The following is a 14,069-nucleotide window of genomic DNA, read 5'->3' as shown; positions in this document are numbered from 1 at the left end:
AAAGGAGCAGATCAAAAGCAGGGGAAGGGAGCTTAAAGGGACCAAATCCGGTCTCGATTACCAATTTCCAAGAAAGATAAATGAATGTCGTAAGAGACTATATCCGGTACAGCGGCAACAGAGGGAGAAGGGTAAGCGTGCCTTTCTCATTGTGGACAAACTCTTTATAGATGGACAGCTATTCCGAGACAGCTCCATAACACCATGTCTGTACTAAATTCTACAGGGACTTCAGGTTACGAAAAAAAGAAAGTATGGGAATGGTCAAAATATCTGAACACTATGAAGTGGATATGAACGCTTACACATACGGATTTATACATACACACACCTGATCTTGCTCTCTTCTCTCCCTCTATTGTCGAGAACTGTTTAATAAGTTTCTTGTTTGTCTCTTGATGTATTTGTCTACAAGTTTATATATGTTTATAACACGGAAGGGGAAGATATCAGAATAGGGGCATTGGGGAATATAACATATTGTACGGAATAGATTTGTACTGCAGTGAAGCCTCTAGAGTAATGCAAGGTCTCTTTCATGATCATATGAAACGTCAATTGCTATGGCAATGCTGGGATGTATTTTTCAATGTTAAAGGTAATTACGATGCAACGATATGGATTACAATTATCATCATGAATATTAAGGCTATACGCACTACATGTTACACACATAGACACTCAACCATGCAAATTGGCTGAGTTATTATTTATTCGGACAGCACACATTATAGTCTTAATCTTATACAGACATCGTACACACTCACTAAATCACATCCAATATCATACACATCAACCTACTCAGATTTACTACACACATAATATCTTGACTCAATTTTCTAACATCTGTGGCATTGGCTCACAGCCAAACTGTCACGGCTGTGATAAGGAGCAGACCAAGATGCAGCGTTTTCGTTCCACATATTTATTATTACCGTGAAACGTGATGCAATACATAAATACTTTAATAAAAACAAACCGTGACGCAGGAGGAACATACACTCACAAAATATAATCACCCACAAACATGCAGAAACACCCCTACTAAATATGACCTCCAATTAGAGGCAACAAGGACCAGCTGACTCCAATTGAAGGTCAACCCAAAAAAACAACCTACAAATAGACTAACTAGAACTACAACATAGAAATAGAAAACATAGAACAAAACACAAAACACCCCCTGACCACTCTACCATAGAAAAGAACAACTTATACATGTCAGGACGTGACAGTACACCCCCCCCCCCCCCCCCCCCAAAGGTGCATACTCCAAATGCCAACACCACAACAACAACCCCCCCCCCCAAAAAAAAACAACAAAACACAAAGGGAGGGTAGGGTGGGTGACTAATGTCTATGGCGGTGGCTCTGGTTCCGGGAGTAGTACCCCCACCGCCCGCTGATCCCCCCCGCTTCTATTTGTCTGGAGGAACCAGACCATGGATCATCGTCGGAAGCTTCGGACCGCCAACCGCCGCTGAAGATGCTGGGCTAAAAGCCACCGCTGAGGGCTGAGTTGCAGACCACCGCTGAAGGCTCTGGGTTGCAGACCACCGCTGAGGGCCGAGTGCTCACAGCAGGCACTGGCTGTACTGGGTTATGGATGCGCACTGGAGGCCTGATGCGTGGAGCTGGCATAGAGGCACCAGACTAGTAACACGCACCTTAGGGCGAGTGCGGGGAGCAGGAACAGGACGTACTGGACTGGGCAGGAGCACTGGAGGCCCGATGGTGGGACTGGCTTTGGAGGCGCCAGACTCGTAACACGCACCTCAGAGCTAGTGCGGGGAGCAGGAACAGGACATACTGGGCTGGGCAGGCGCACTGGAGGTCTGGAGTTTATGGTTGGCACAACTCGTCTTGGCTGAATGCCAACTCTAGCACAGTACCTGTGAGGAGCTTGCACTGAGCGCACCGGACTGTAGATACGCACTGACGACACAGTGCGTGTCTCAGCATAACTTGGTTCTTGCTCGATCACTCGGTCCCCACAGTAAGCACGGGGAGTTGGCTCAGGTCTCCAACATGACTTTGCCAATCTCCCCGTGTGCCCCCCCCCCCAACATTTTTTGGGGGCTGTCTCTCACACTTGCCTCGTTGCCGGGCTAGTACCTCCCTTCGTCGCTGTTCCGCTCTCACTGCCTCCACCTGTTCCCATGGGAGGCGATCCCATCCAGCCTGGATCTCCTCCCATGTCCAGGATCCCTTTCCATCCAGAACTTCCTCCCAGGTCCATTCCTTTCTCTCCTGGGTACGCTGCTTGGTCCTTCGGTGGTGGGTGATTCTGTCACGGCTGTGATAAGGAGTGGACCAAGATGCAGCACTTTTGTTCCACATATTTATTATAATCGTGAAACGTGATGCAATACATAAATACTTTAACTAACAAAAACAACAAACCGTGACGCAGGAGGAACATACACACTCACAAAATATAATCACCCACAAACAACATGCAGAAACACCCCTACTAAATATGACCTCCAATTAGAGGCAACGAGGACCAGCTGCCTCCAATTGAAGGTCAACCCCCCCCAAAAAACCTAGAAATGGACAAACTAGAACTACAACATAGAAATAGAAAACATAGAACAAACACAAAAACACCTCCTGTCACGCCCTGACCACTCTACCATAGAAAATAACAACTTATATATGTCAGGACGTGACACAAACAGGCAAGGGAATAAAAAAAATATTGCTAGAACCTATTTCTTGAATTCTAAATATCAGTCATAATAACTCTGATGGCAGTAACTTTACAAGCACTAATTATGGTCAATTTAGACTGAGAATAGTATCTAGTTATGGTAAGGGGTGAAATAAGTATAGCTAGTTATAATAGTAACGGTTTGGCAGATTATAAAAAAAGATCAGTCTTTACGTGGCTAAAAGAAAAGGAATATAACATATACTGTTTACAGCAAACTCACTCTACATCCGTAGATGAAGTTGCGTGCAAAAAGGAATGGGGTGGTGAAATAATTTTCTGTTATGGACAAAGGAACTCAAAGGGTGTGATGATATTAATTAACAAAAATGTTGATCTGAATGTGCAAATAGTCAGGAATGATTCGCAAGGAAGGTGGATCGCTTTGAATATGAAAGTGGACGAAAAAGAGATTTGGCTCATTAATCTACATGGTCCAAATCAGGATGATCCATACTTCTTCGAAAACATTTATACCAATTTATTGAACTTATAGGCAACAAATGATCAAATCATTATTGTAGGAGACTATAACACAGTGTTAAGTACCTCAATGGACCGTAAAGGTAATCACGCTACAAACTATCATCACCGTGCCCTTAAGGAAATCACAAATATTAGAAATAGTGGATATTTGGAGACTAAAAAACCCAGACCTATTGAGATATACATACAGGAGAATTAATCAAGCTAGTCGTCTTGACTACTTTCTTGTCTCTTTCTCTCTTGCATCAAAGATTAAAAATTATTTATAACTGAATTTTTCCAGTATAATACAGGTTCAGCAAATCGCCTTACTGTTTGGGATCCCTTTAAATGTACCTTCAGAGGTCATTCAATTCAATATTCATCAATAATAAAAAAAACAGTTTCTGGCTAAAGAGACAAGACTAAAAAGGGAAATCCATGAACTAATAGTACAGGTAGATGGCAATAAAAACGATCCTACATAGATGCAAAATAAGTTAGAGGAAAAACAAAAAGATCTTGAGGACTTATTCAAGAATGATCTAATGTAATCTTTTACAAAAATAAAGCAAACTGGATGGAAAATGCACAACATTCTTCCTGAATCTCCAATACAGGAACACTAACAAAAATAATTCGCAGAAACTCGTTACTGAAGTCATCTATGATTCTTCGAATTATATTTTAAAAGAGGAAGCTAAATATTTTAGGCAAATGTTCTCTTTTCCGTCTCATCCTCTCCCACTGAATGAAGATAACAGTAAGGAATTCTTTCCAAATAATATAAACATGGGAAATTAACAAATGTACAGAAAAATCAGTGCAAAGGCCAAATTACAGAGGAATAACTTTTTGAGGCTATTAAATCCTTTCATTCTGGAAAAACCCCAGGGCTTGATGGCATACCGGTAGAGGTATATCAAGCCTTTTTTGATATACTAAATGCTCCATTGTTAGATTGTTTTAACTACTCCTATAGAAATGGTAGTCTGTCAGGTACTCAGCAGGAAGTTCTGATTTATCTATTATTAAAACAAGACCCAGATGGCAAATATAAAGACCCAGTCTATCTAAAAAACAGGAGGCCCCTTACACTTCAATGTTGTGATGCAAAAATACTAGCAAAATGCATAGCACTCATAATTAAAAGGGTTTTATCCTGATCAGACAGGTTTTTTATATGGACGATACATTGGACATAATATATATATAACTACTAGAAATAATAGAACATCATGAAACATCTAAGAAGCCAGACCTGGTATGTGTAGCGGATTTTGAAGTATTTGATAAAGTAAGACTGGATTTTATTTAGAAATGCCTGGATTTTTTTAATTTCGGGGATTCTCTTATAAAATGGGTAAAAATAATGTATAGCAACCCCAGGCGTAAAATAGTAAAAAAACAGCTACTTCTCAGAGTTTTGAATTGTCAAGAGGAGTTAAACAGGGTGTCCACTGTCACCATATCTATTCGTTATGGCCATCGAAATGCTTGCTATTAAAATCAGATCCAATAACAACATTGGAGGATTAGAAATCCAAGGCTTAAAAACAAAGGTGTCCATGTATGCTGATGATTCAAGTTTTATATTAAGTCCGCAAGCTAGATCCCTGCAATGTCTCATTGAAGATCTAGATAACTTTTCTGTACTCTCTGGACTAAAACCTAATTATGATAAATGTACAATATTATGTATTGGATCTTTAAAAAATACAACTTCTACATTACCCTGCAGTTTACCTATAAAATGGGCTGATGGTGAAGTAGACATACTTGGTATTCATATCACAAAATATACAAATAAGCTCTCCACAATGAATTTCAATAGAAAACTTGTAAAAATAGACAAGATCCTGCAACCACGGAGAGGTAAATACCTGTCTTTTTATGGAAAAATTGCCCTGATTAACTCCTTAGTCATATCTCAGTTTACTCACTTACTTATGGCGCTGCCTACTTCTGATGATTCATTTTTCAAATCATATGAGCAAAAAATATTTTGCTTTATCTGGGATGCTTAACCAGACAAAATAAAGCGTGCCTATCTATATAATGAATATGAATTGGGTGGGTTGAGATGATTAAATATAAAAGAACTAAACCTGTCTCTAAAATCTTCACTTATTCAAAGATTGAACCCTAAATGGTTCTCAAGTAGATTACTAAGAAAAGCTCATCCATTGTTTAAAAATGGCCTTTTGCCTTTGTGCAGATTGCCATGTCTCATTTTCAATTAATTGAAAATTATACTTTTTTCAAAGTATCTCTCTTTTTCAGACAAGCATTGTAGAGCTGGCTACAATTTCAATTTCATCCCCCTGAAAAGATATCACAAATAATATGGCTGAACTCAAAGAAATATTATGGTTGAAATCAAATGTGCTGGTTGATAAAATACCTGTATTTATGGGAAAGATTTTTGAAAAGGGTATTTTGTTCTTAAATGATATTGTAAATTGGAATGGTAGAGTTATGTCCTTCATGGAGTTATCAGAATTGTACGGGAAGGTCTGTCCAATCCAAGAGTTCAACCAATTGATTACAGCATCACCCCAAAAATGGAGGAGGCAGGTGGAAGTGGGAGGAGGTAGGGAACTTGTCTGTCTGCCCAATATAAAGGATCAAAACTGGTGGAGGAAAAAAAATAGCATAAATAGGAAAGTATACCAGTTTGAGGACCAGGATGTTGACATCTGTGCCATACAGATTGCAAAATAGTTGGGAAGAGATTTTTGATGTACCGATTCCATGGTACAGGGTGTATGAGTTGATTTATAAAACAATGCATGATTCAAGACTTTGTGCTTTTCAGCTAAAAGTATTATATAGAATTCTTGCTACCAACAAAATGTTGAATATTTGGGGCATAAAATCATCGAAACTCTGCAGATTGTGTTGTGAGGATACAGAATCAATAGACCATTTATTTTGGTATTGCCCTCGGGTAGCCTGTTTCTAGTCTCAGGTTCAGGAATGGCTGAAAATGCTTAGCATTAATCTAAAATTGACCCTCCTACTGTTAGGAGATCTGGAGAGACCGGGTCAGTCAATTACTAATATACTAATACTCTTAGTAAAAGTATTTGTCTTCAACTCGCAATCTTTGGATTCTATTCGATTAGATAGATTGAAATTGTACATTAAACATCACAGCATAGTTGAAAGATATATGTTGCGTAGAAATCCAAAGAGGGTGGCCAGCAGAGCTAGGTGGGATGGGCTGAGGGAAGCTGAGGGTTGGGATGTGGAATTGGAGACAAGAAGGGAGTGGAGTTGCTGTGCGGGAGATAGAATGATGTTCAAAATTACATTTTAGTCATTTAGCAGACGGTCTTATCCAGAGCGACTTACAGTAGTGAATGCATACATTTCATTTCATGCATTTTTATTTTTAAATTTTTTTTTGTACTGGCCCCCGGTGGGAATCGAACCCACAACCCTGGTGTTGCAAACACCATGCTCTACCAACAGGGAAGACATAAAATAAAACATAATAAAAAGTATGTTTGAATGACACTGAGGGGCAGTGTTTTTACAGCTAATGCTGGTTTGCCTGAGGCTGATGCCGTGCAGGTGTTTGTACACATGCATATACACACACTCTCATTCAAATAAACGCATACAAGAACACACACATACATGCACACAAACATATACAGTTGGCATTGCTGTTATGATTTTAGTTGTCCTTGATGTCATTAGTTTTTTTTTCATTGTTTGCTGTTGTCTTCTGTCTTTTTCTTTTTTCTCTTTAGTTTATTCCCTTGGTTGTTGGTGCATTGGGGGGTTCTTGGGGGTTGGGAATGGAATTAATTGTATTTTTTATTTTTATTTTTCTTCTTGTGGGGGACTGCGGGAGGGGTCTCGAATGGTTGAGGGACAGCTATTGGGGAACTGTGGGGGGATCTTGGAGGGTTCGGGTTCACGTTTTTTGTCCTGTTGGGAGATCTGTCAACGTGCCCTTGAGCAGGGCGTTGAACCTGGATGCTTCTATGTGTCGCACTGAATGGGAGTCTGTTGGATGACTGGTATGGTGTAGTTGTTGAGCGGCTTCACTGCAAGTATATTGTATGTTTTGGATATTCAATCAAATAAAAAGTGTTAATAAATCCAATTTTTTTAAAAATCTATAAAGAAAATTCCAGTGATTGGCCCAAGGGGGGCACTGCATCATTCGTGGGGAATGACATGTTTACAGTTGCCTTGTTACAATTTTTAGACATTGACAGAACATAATAGACAATAACAAAACATAAATGCACCATCTAGTACAAAAACTACATTTACCGGTTACGTTTAGACATTCACTACATGGTCAAACCTATGTAAACACCTGCTCGTCGAACATCTCATTCCAACATCATGGGCATTAATATGGAGTTGGTCCCCCCTTTACTGCTATAACAGCCTCCACTCTTCTGGAAAGGCTTTCCACTAGATGTTGGAACATTGCTGTGGGGACTTGCTTCCATTCAGCCACAAGAGTATTAGTGAGTTCGGGCATTGACGTTGGGCGATTAGGCCTGGCTCACAGTCGGCGTTCCAATTAATCCCAAAGGTGTTCAATGGGGGTGAGGTCAGGGCTCTGTGCAGGCCAGTCAAGTTCTTCCACACAGATCTCGACAAACCATTTCTATATACATATGCACACAAATTTCTGCACAGAAATTTGACGAACTGACTTGTTGGAAAGGTGGCATCCTTTGGCGGTGCCACGTTAAAACTCACTGAGATCTTTAGTGTGGGCCATTCTACTGCCAATGTTTGTCTATGGAGAATGCAAGGCAATGTTCTCAATTTTATACACTTGTCAGGAACGGGTCTGGCTGAAATAGCCAAATCCACTCATTTGAAGGGGTGTCCACATACTTTTTGCAATGTAGTGTATATATCAATCAGTCTCTGTCATCATTACATTCCAAAATTAGGTGCTCCCTATCTTTCCCAAACATAAAGCTGTATCTATTTAACAAATGGCATGGGATGTGGATTGATCTCAACAGTAGACCACTTTATGAAACTTTTATTTTCTTGTCAACTACCCCCTTAAAAATGTAATTGTCATGGAGCAATGCTAAACCATAAATTAACATTGATGTAAACTAGCTTAAAAATGCCACAGCATGAAAGTTAATTCAAACCAGTGTTCACTTTTCAGCTCCTTCACCACAAAAACACAGGTACCCTTTCAACAAAAAATTCAAAGATTTTAATCCTGTCATGGCCGATCACAGTGACCTTCACTTCCTGGGTGAGATCTTGCAGGGGAGCATGCACAATGGGCTCCATCCATATCTAAAAAATGTATACACATGTTTTAAAGTCAACATATTATGATTATGGCCTACTTCCTATAAGAAAACACAGCAAAACATGTATGATTCACAATTCCTGTGTTTCTCACATACATGTAACAAAGTAAAACATTTGTTCTTGCATTATGCCTGTGAATGATTATGGGCTACTTGTTATAAGACATACATGTATACCACTTGCTCTATATGTTACTTACATGTTGCAGGAGTACCCATATAATAATCCTTATATGATTCATAGACCCTTTTCCACATGGGCGTGACGCCCATAGAGATCTGTTCTAGCAGCCGGTGGATTAGAGAGTTGCCGTAGTGTTTAGCACTAAGAGGCTAATGGCAGAGCAAGTTTCCCCGTGAGTAAATCTCCAGGTGTCTGTCATGTCACTTGGGATTTGGGCTGCTCGGTGAAACATAAACACAAAAAAGTGACACGCATGCATGGCTGAACGTGTGTAAAGTGAGCGTGACAGATTTGTGTGACAGATTGTGAATGTGTGTGTGCTTTCATATGTGTCTTAGTAAGTAAAATGATGTCTAAAATGTGTATTTTCTAGACGTTGAAGTTAGGTTCATTTTAGGTTCTGAATGAAAGGTGAAAAGACCATTTTCCGGACATTTACAATACGTATTTTCCAGATGTTCAAAATACTGATTTTCCAGACATTGAAATCAGGTACATTTCCAGTTCTGAATGAAAGTTGAAAACACATATTTTCAGAACGTTGAAAATATGTATTTTCAGGACATTCAATATGTATTTTCCAGAAGTTGAAATCAGGTTCATTTTCCAGTCTGAATTAAAGTTGAAACGATGTAATTTACAGATGTTGAAAATATATATTTTTTGGTCATTGATTCTATGGCCAAATTTGAACTGCACATACATTCTCAATGAAGTAAGCATTATATCACAATACTAATTTGTATTATTGAAGATTGCAACATATAATATTTATTGTTGCTCCCATCTGTCATATGCACTTATGTTATCACTGACTGTAAGTCACTCTAGATAAGAGCATCTGATGAATGACCAAAATATAAATGTAAAAACAAACACTTGCAAAGTATTCTGGGTATTATTCTAATGAGCTCCGCCTCCAAACAAGTACACATTTGGGTAATACTTTATTTGGATAGTCCACATGTAACTATCTACTGACCCTACCCCTAAACGTAACCCTTACCCTAACCCTTATTCCAAACCTAACCCTAACCATAACCTTAGCAAGCAGTTGCTTATCAACTGATAGTTTGTTGATAGTATGACCATCTGTAGAGCATCTACAGATGGACTATCCAGACTATCCAAATAAAGTGTGATCCAATTTTTGTTCATTAATTACACTTCATTGATGTTTTGATGCCTGTACCTGGCCTCCTTGGATTCAGTGACACAAAATATCATGGACACCTATAAAACCAACAATGTGAATATTGGTGGGGAAACACACAAGTGGTAGTAAAAATTGTCAGGTAGATAGTATGCATAGTAAACAAAATACCCCTTGATAGGTAAATCGTCTGAATTCAGATAGATGACAAGTGCCATCTTGTCTCACCCTCTCAAAGAGAATGCCTTTGAAAAGGGAACCCTCATTTAAGCTTGTGACCAGGTATTGTGTCAATGTGGGTTTATGACACTAATGGTTGCCTCTTCCTGCTGCAGGTCCTTTCATGATGTGATCTGAGGGTGACTGTCGTATTATCGCCCTACGCACCAAACTACATCAGAAAGAAATAGACTGTGTCAGAGAGAGAAGAGACAAGAAGAAAAGAGCCATGGGGTATGGAGCCAGACCTCAACAAACATAGTATCATTATCATACTGTAAAATATGAATATGTTAAATGGATAGTTCAGAGGTATTACAATAATTTACATGGTGCCAATCTTTTCCATTATGTTTTTTATAATGGAAAAGATTGCAGATTTATTATTATGCTTGTGGAGAGGATTATGCACAAAAATGAAGGTGGAATATGGACTCAGTTCAACATTAGACAACTTTTGAGGCACGATAATGTCAGACTAATTTAGGTCAGTGTTTTTTTGTTTTGTTGCAAAAACAGTGGTATTGACAAATTCGAATTGGGGCAGATTTTCTATCAAAGTGGCTGGTTTCCTCTAAAAAAATCATGAAAGAAATGCATATCCTTACACATGTTTACACAATTCACTTATTTCATGACATCAAGCTTAGCTTGCTCATTTGAGCAAATATACTGGGTTCATTATTCTATATCAACCGAGACACTGTATCTAATTGCCCTCCTTGAAAAAGACTTAGCCTATATGTAAATGCTCAGTGAATGTAGGTCTTCTTTGATCTGTTCAAACGCAGCACTATCATTTCTGATTCACCCCCAACAGAGGCACAGTAAGGAGTCTGGGGCTTTTAAAATTCATGCTATAATTTTTTTCCCCCTTTTATCCTGGAAAAAGCCCCTGATACTGGTTAACCCCCCCCCCCCCCCCCCAAATGACAGAGAACTATAGAGAAGCGGTTCCATTTTGGGACCAAAGGCTTAGGATGGAGTTAAAGATGTTCCTTAATTAAATATGTATTGTACATTTTACGCTTTTTATAAACAATTTGAAATGCTTCCTCTTCTGGGTTTTAGACTGGGTATCTGTAAAGTACTTTGTGACAACTGCTGATGTTAAAAGGGCTTTATAAAATACATTTGCAAGGGAGCAGTGTAGGTTACCGCTAGACCAAGGACTCATTTTTGTGTATACGAGTAAGTGGATGAGTGAGTGAGAAAAAGAGAGTGAAAAATTCAGCCACCACAAACCAACCCCAGCACTAACTACCCTCTGCACAGCAGGCTTCTGCGCTTTAATTCTGCTTTGTCAGCCTCTGACCAAAGCTCAATCAAAACACTGTGAATATAACAATGAGATTGTCAATTATTCCCCGGCCAATCTGGAACTATACTAATCTCATTTTACATTTACAATCTTGTCATGCACTGGTGTAGCGTGAAGTTACCCTTGATGCTGATATTGGGTCAGTTTAGCATTTTCCCCACTAATGGTTAAGGTGATCTAACACTCGCACTTGACTTTTTTCCCCCTTAATAGCTCTAATTTTGCTGATAGCTACTTTATTGAGGAGAAATGTACTTACTATGAATGTGATCTGTGGTTGTCCCACATAGCTATCTTAAGATGAATGCACTAACTGGAAGTTGCTATGGATAAGAGTGTCTGATAAAATAAAAAATACGTAGGTAAATGGTTAGGAATGGAGGAGAGGAAGCTGATCCTAGATCTGTACCTCAGGGAAACTTTACCTTTACCAGTTGACACGGGGTACCAGGACCGAGTCGATATGCATGGGTACGAGGTAATTAAGGTAGATATGTACAGTTGAAGTTGGAAGTTTACATACACTTAGGTTGGAGTCATTGAAACTCGTTTTTCAACTACTCCACAAGTTTCTTGTTAACAAACTATAGTTTTGGCAATACAGTTAGGACATCTACTTTGACATGACACAAGTAATTTTTCCAACAATTGTTTAAAGACAGATTATTTCACTTATAATTCACTGTATCACAATTCCAGTGGGTCAGAAGTTAACATACACTAAGTTGACTGTGTCTTTAAACAGCTTGGAAAATTGCAGAAAATGATGTCATGGCTTTAGAAGCTTCTGATAGGCTAATTGACATCATTTGAGTCAATTGGAGGTGTACCTGTGGATGTATTTCAAGGCCTACCTTCAAACTCAGTGCCTCTTTGCTTGACATCATGGGGAAATCAAAAGAAATTAGCCAAGACCTCAGAAAATAAATTGTAGACCTCTACAAGTCTGGTTCAATTTTGGGAGCAAATTCCAAACGTCTGATGGTACCACGTTCATCTGTACAAACAATAGTACGCAAGTATAAACATCATGGGACCATGCAACCGTCATACCGCTCAGGAAAAAGACACGTTCTGTTTCCTAGAGATGAACGTACCTTGGGTGTGAAAAGTGCAAATCAATCCCAGAACAACAGCAAAGGACCTTGTGAAGATGCTGGAGGAAACAGGTACAAAAGTATCTATATCCACAGTAAAACAAGTCCTATATAAACATAACCTGAAAGGCCGCTCAGCAAGGAAGAAGCCACTGCTCCAAAACCGCCATAAAAAAGCCAGACTCCGGTTTGCAACTGCACATGGGGACAAAGATCGTACTTTTTGGAGAAATGTCCTCTGGTCTGATGAAACAAAAATCGAACTGTTTGGCCATAATGACCATTGTTATGTTTGGAGGAAAAAGGGGGAGGCTTGCAAGCCAAAGAACACCATCCCAACCGTGAAGCACGGGGTGGCAGCATTATGTTGTGGGGAGGTGCTTTGTTGCAGGAGGGACTTGTGTACTTCACAAAATAGATGGCATCATGAGGATGGAAAATGATGAGGATATATTGAAACAACCTGTCAAGACATCAGTCAGGAAGTTAAAGCTTAGTCGCAAATGGGTCTTCCAAATGGACAATCACTCTAAGCGTACTTCCAAAGTTGTGGCAAAATGGCTTAAGGACAACAAAGTCAAGGTATTGGAGTGGCCATCACAAAGCCCCGACCTCAATCCTAAAGAAAATGTGTGGGCAACTGGAGAACTGAAAAAGCATTTGCGAGCAAGGAGGCCTACAAACCTGACTCAGTTACACCAGCTCTGTCAGGAGCAATGGGACAAAATTCACCCAACTTATTGTGGGAAGCTTGTGGAAGGCTACCCAAAATGTTTGATCCAAGTTAAACAATTTGAAGGCAATGCTACCAAATAGAAATTGAGTGTATGTAAACTTCTGACCCACTGGGAATGTGATGAAAGAAATAAAAGCTGAAATAAATCATACTCTGGACTATTATTTTGACATTTCACATTCTCAAAATAAAGTGGGGATCCTAACTGACCTAAAACAGGGCATTTTTACTCGGCTCAAATGTCAGGAATTGTGAAAAACTGAGTTTAAATGTATTTGGCTAAGGTGTATGTAAACTTCCGACTTCAACTGTACATATACAGTGCATTCGGAAAGTATTCAGACCCCTTGACTTTTTCCACATTTTGTTATGTTACAGCCTTATTCTAAAATGAATTAAATTGTTTTTTTCCCCTCATCAATCTACACACAATACTCCATAATGACAAAGCAAAAACGGAAATATCATATTTACATAAGTTTTCAGACCCTTTACTTAGTACTTTGTTGAAGCAACTTTGGCAGCAATTACAGCCTCAAGTCTTCTTTGGTATGACGCTGCAAGCTTGGCACACCTGTATTTGGGGAGTTTCTCCCAGTATTTTCTGCAGTTCCTCTCAAGCTCTGTCAGGTTGGATGGGGAGTGTTGCTGCACAGCTATTTTCAGGTCTCTACCGAGATGTTTGATCGGATTCAAGTCTGGGCTCTGGTTGGGCCACTCAAGGATATTCAGAGACTTGTCCCAAAGCCACTCCTGCGCTGTCTTGGCTGTGTGCTTAGGGTTGTTGTCCTGTTGGAAGGTGAACCCGTCGCCCCAGTCTGAGGTCCTGAGTGCTCTGGAGCAGGTTTTCATCAAGGATCTTT

The sequence above is a fragment of the Salmo trutta genome, chromosome 4 (genome assembly GCF_901001165.1).
Source record: "Salmo trutta chromosome 4, fSalTru1.1, whole genome shotgun sequence".
In the NCBI taxonomy this organism is placed as follows: domain Eukaryota; kingdom Metazoa; phylum Chordata; class Actinopteri; order Salmoniformes; family Salmonidae; genus Salmo; species Salmo trutta.
Note: the sequence above shows the minus strand (reverse complement) of the source record.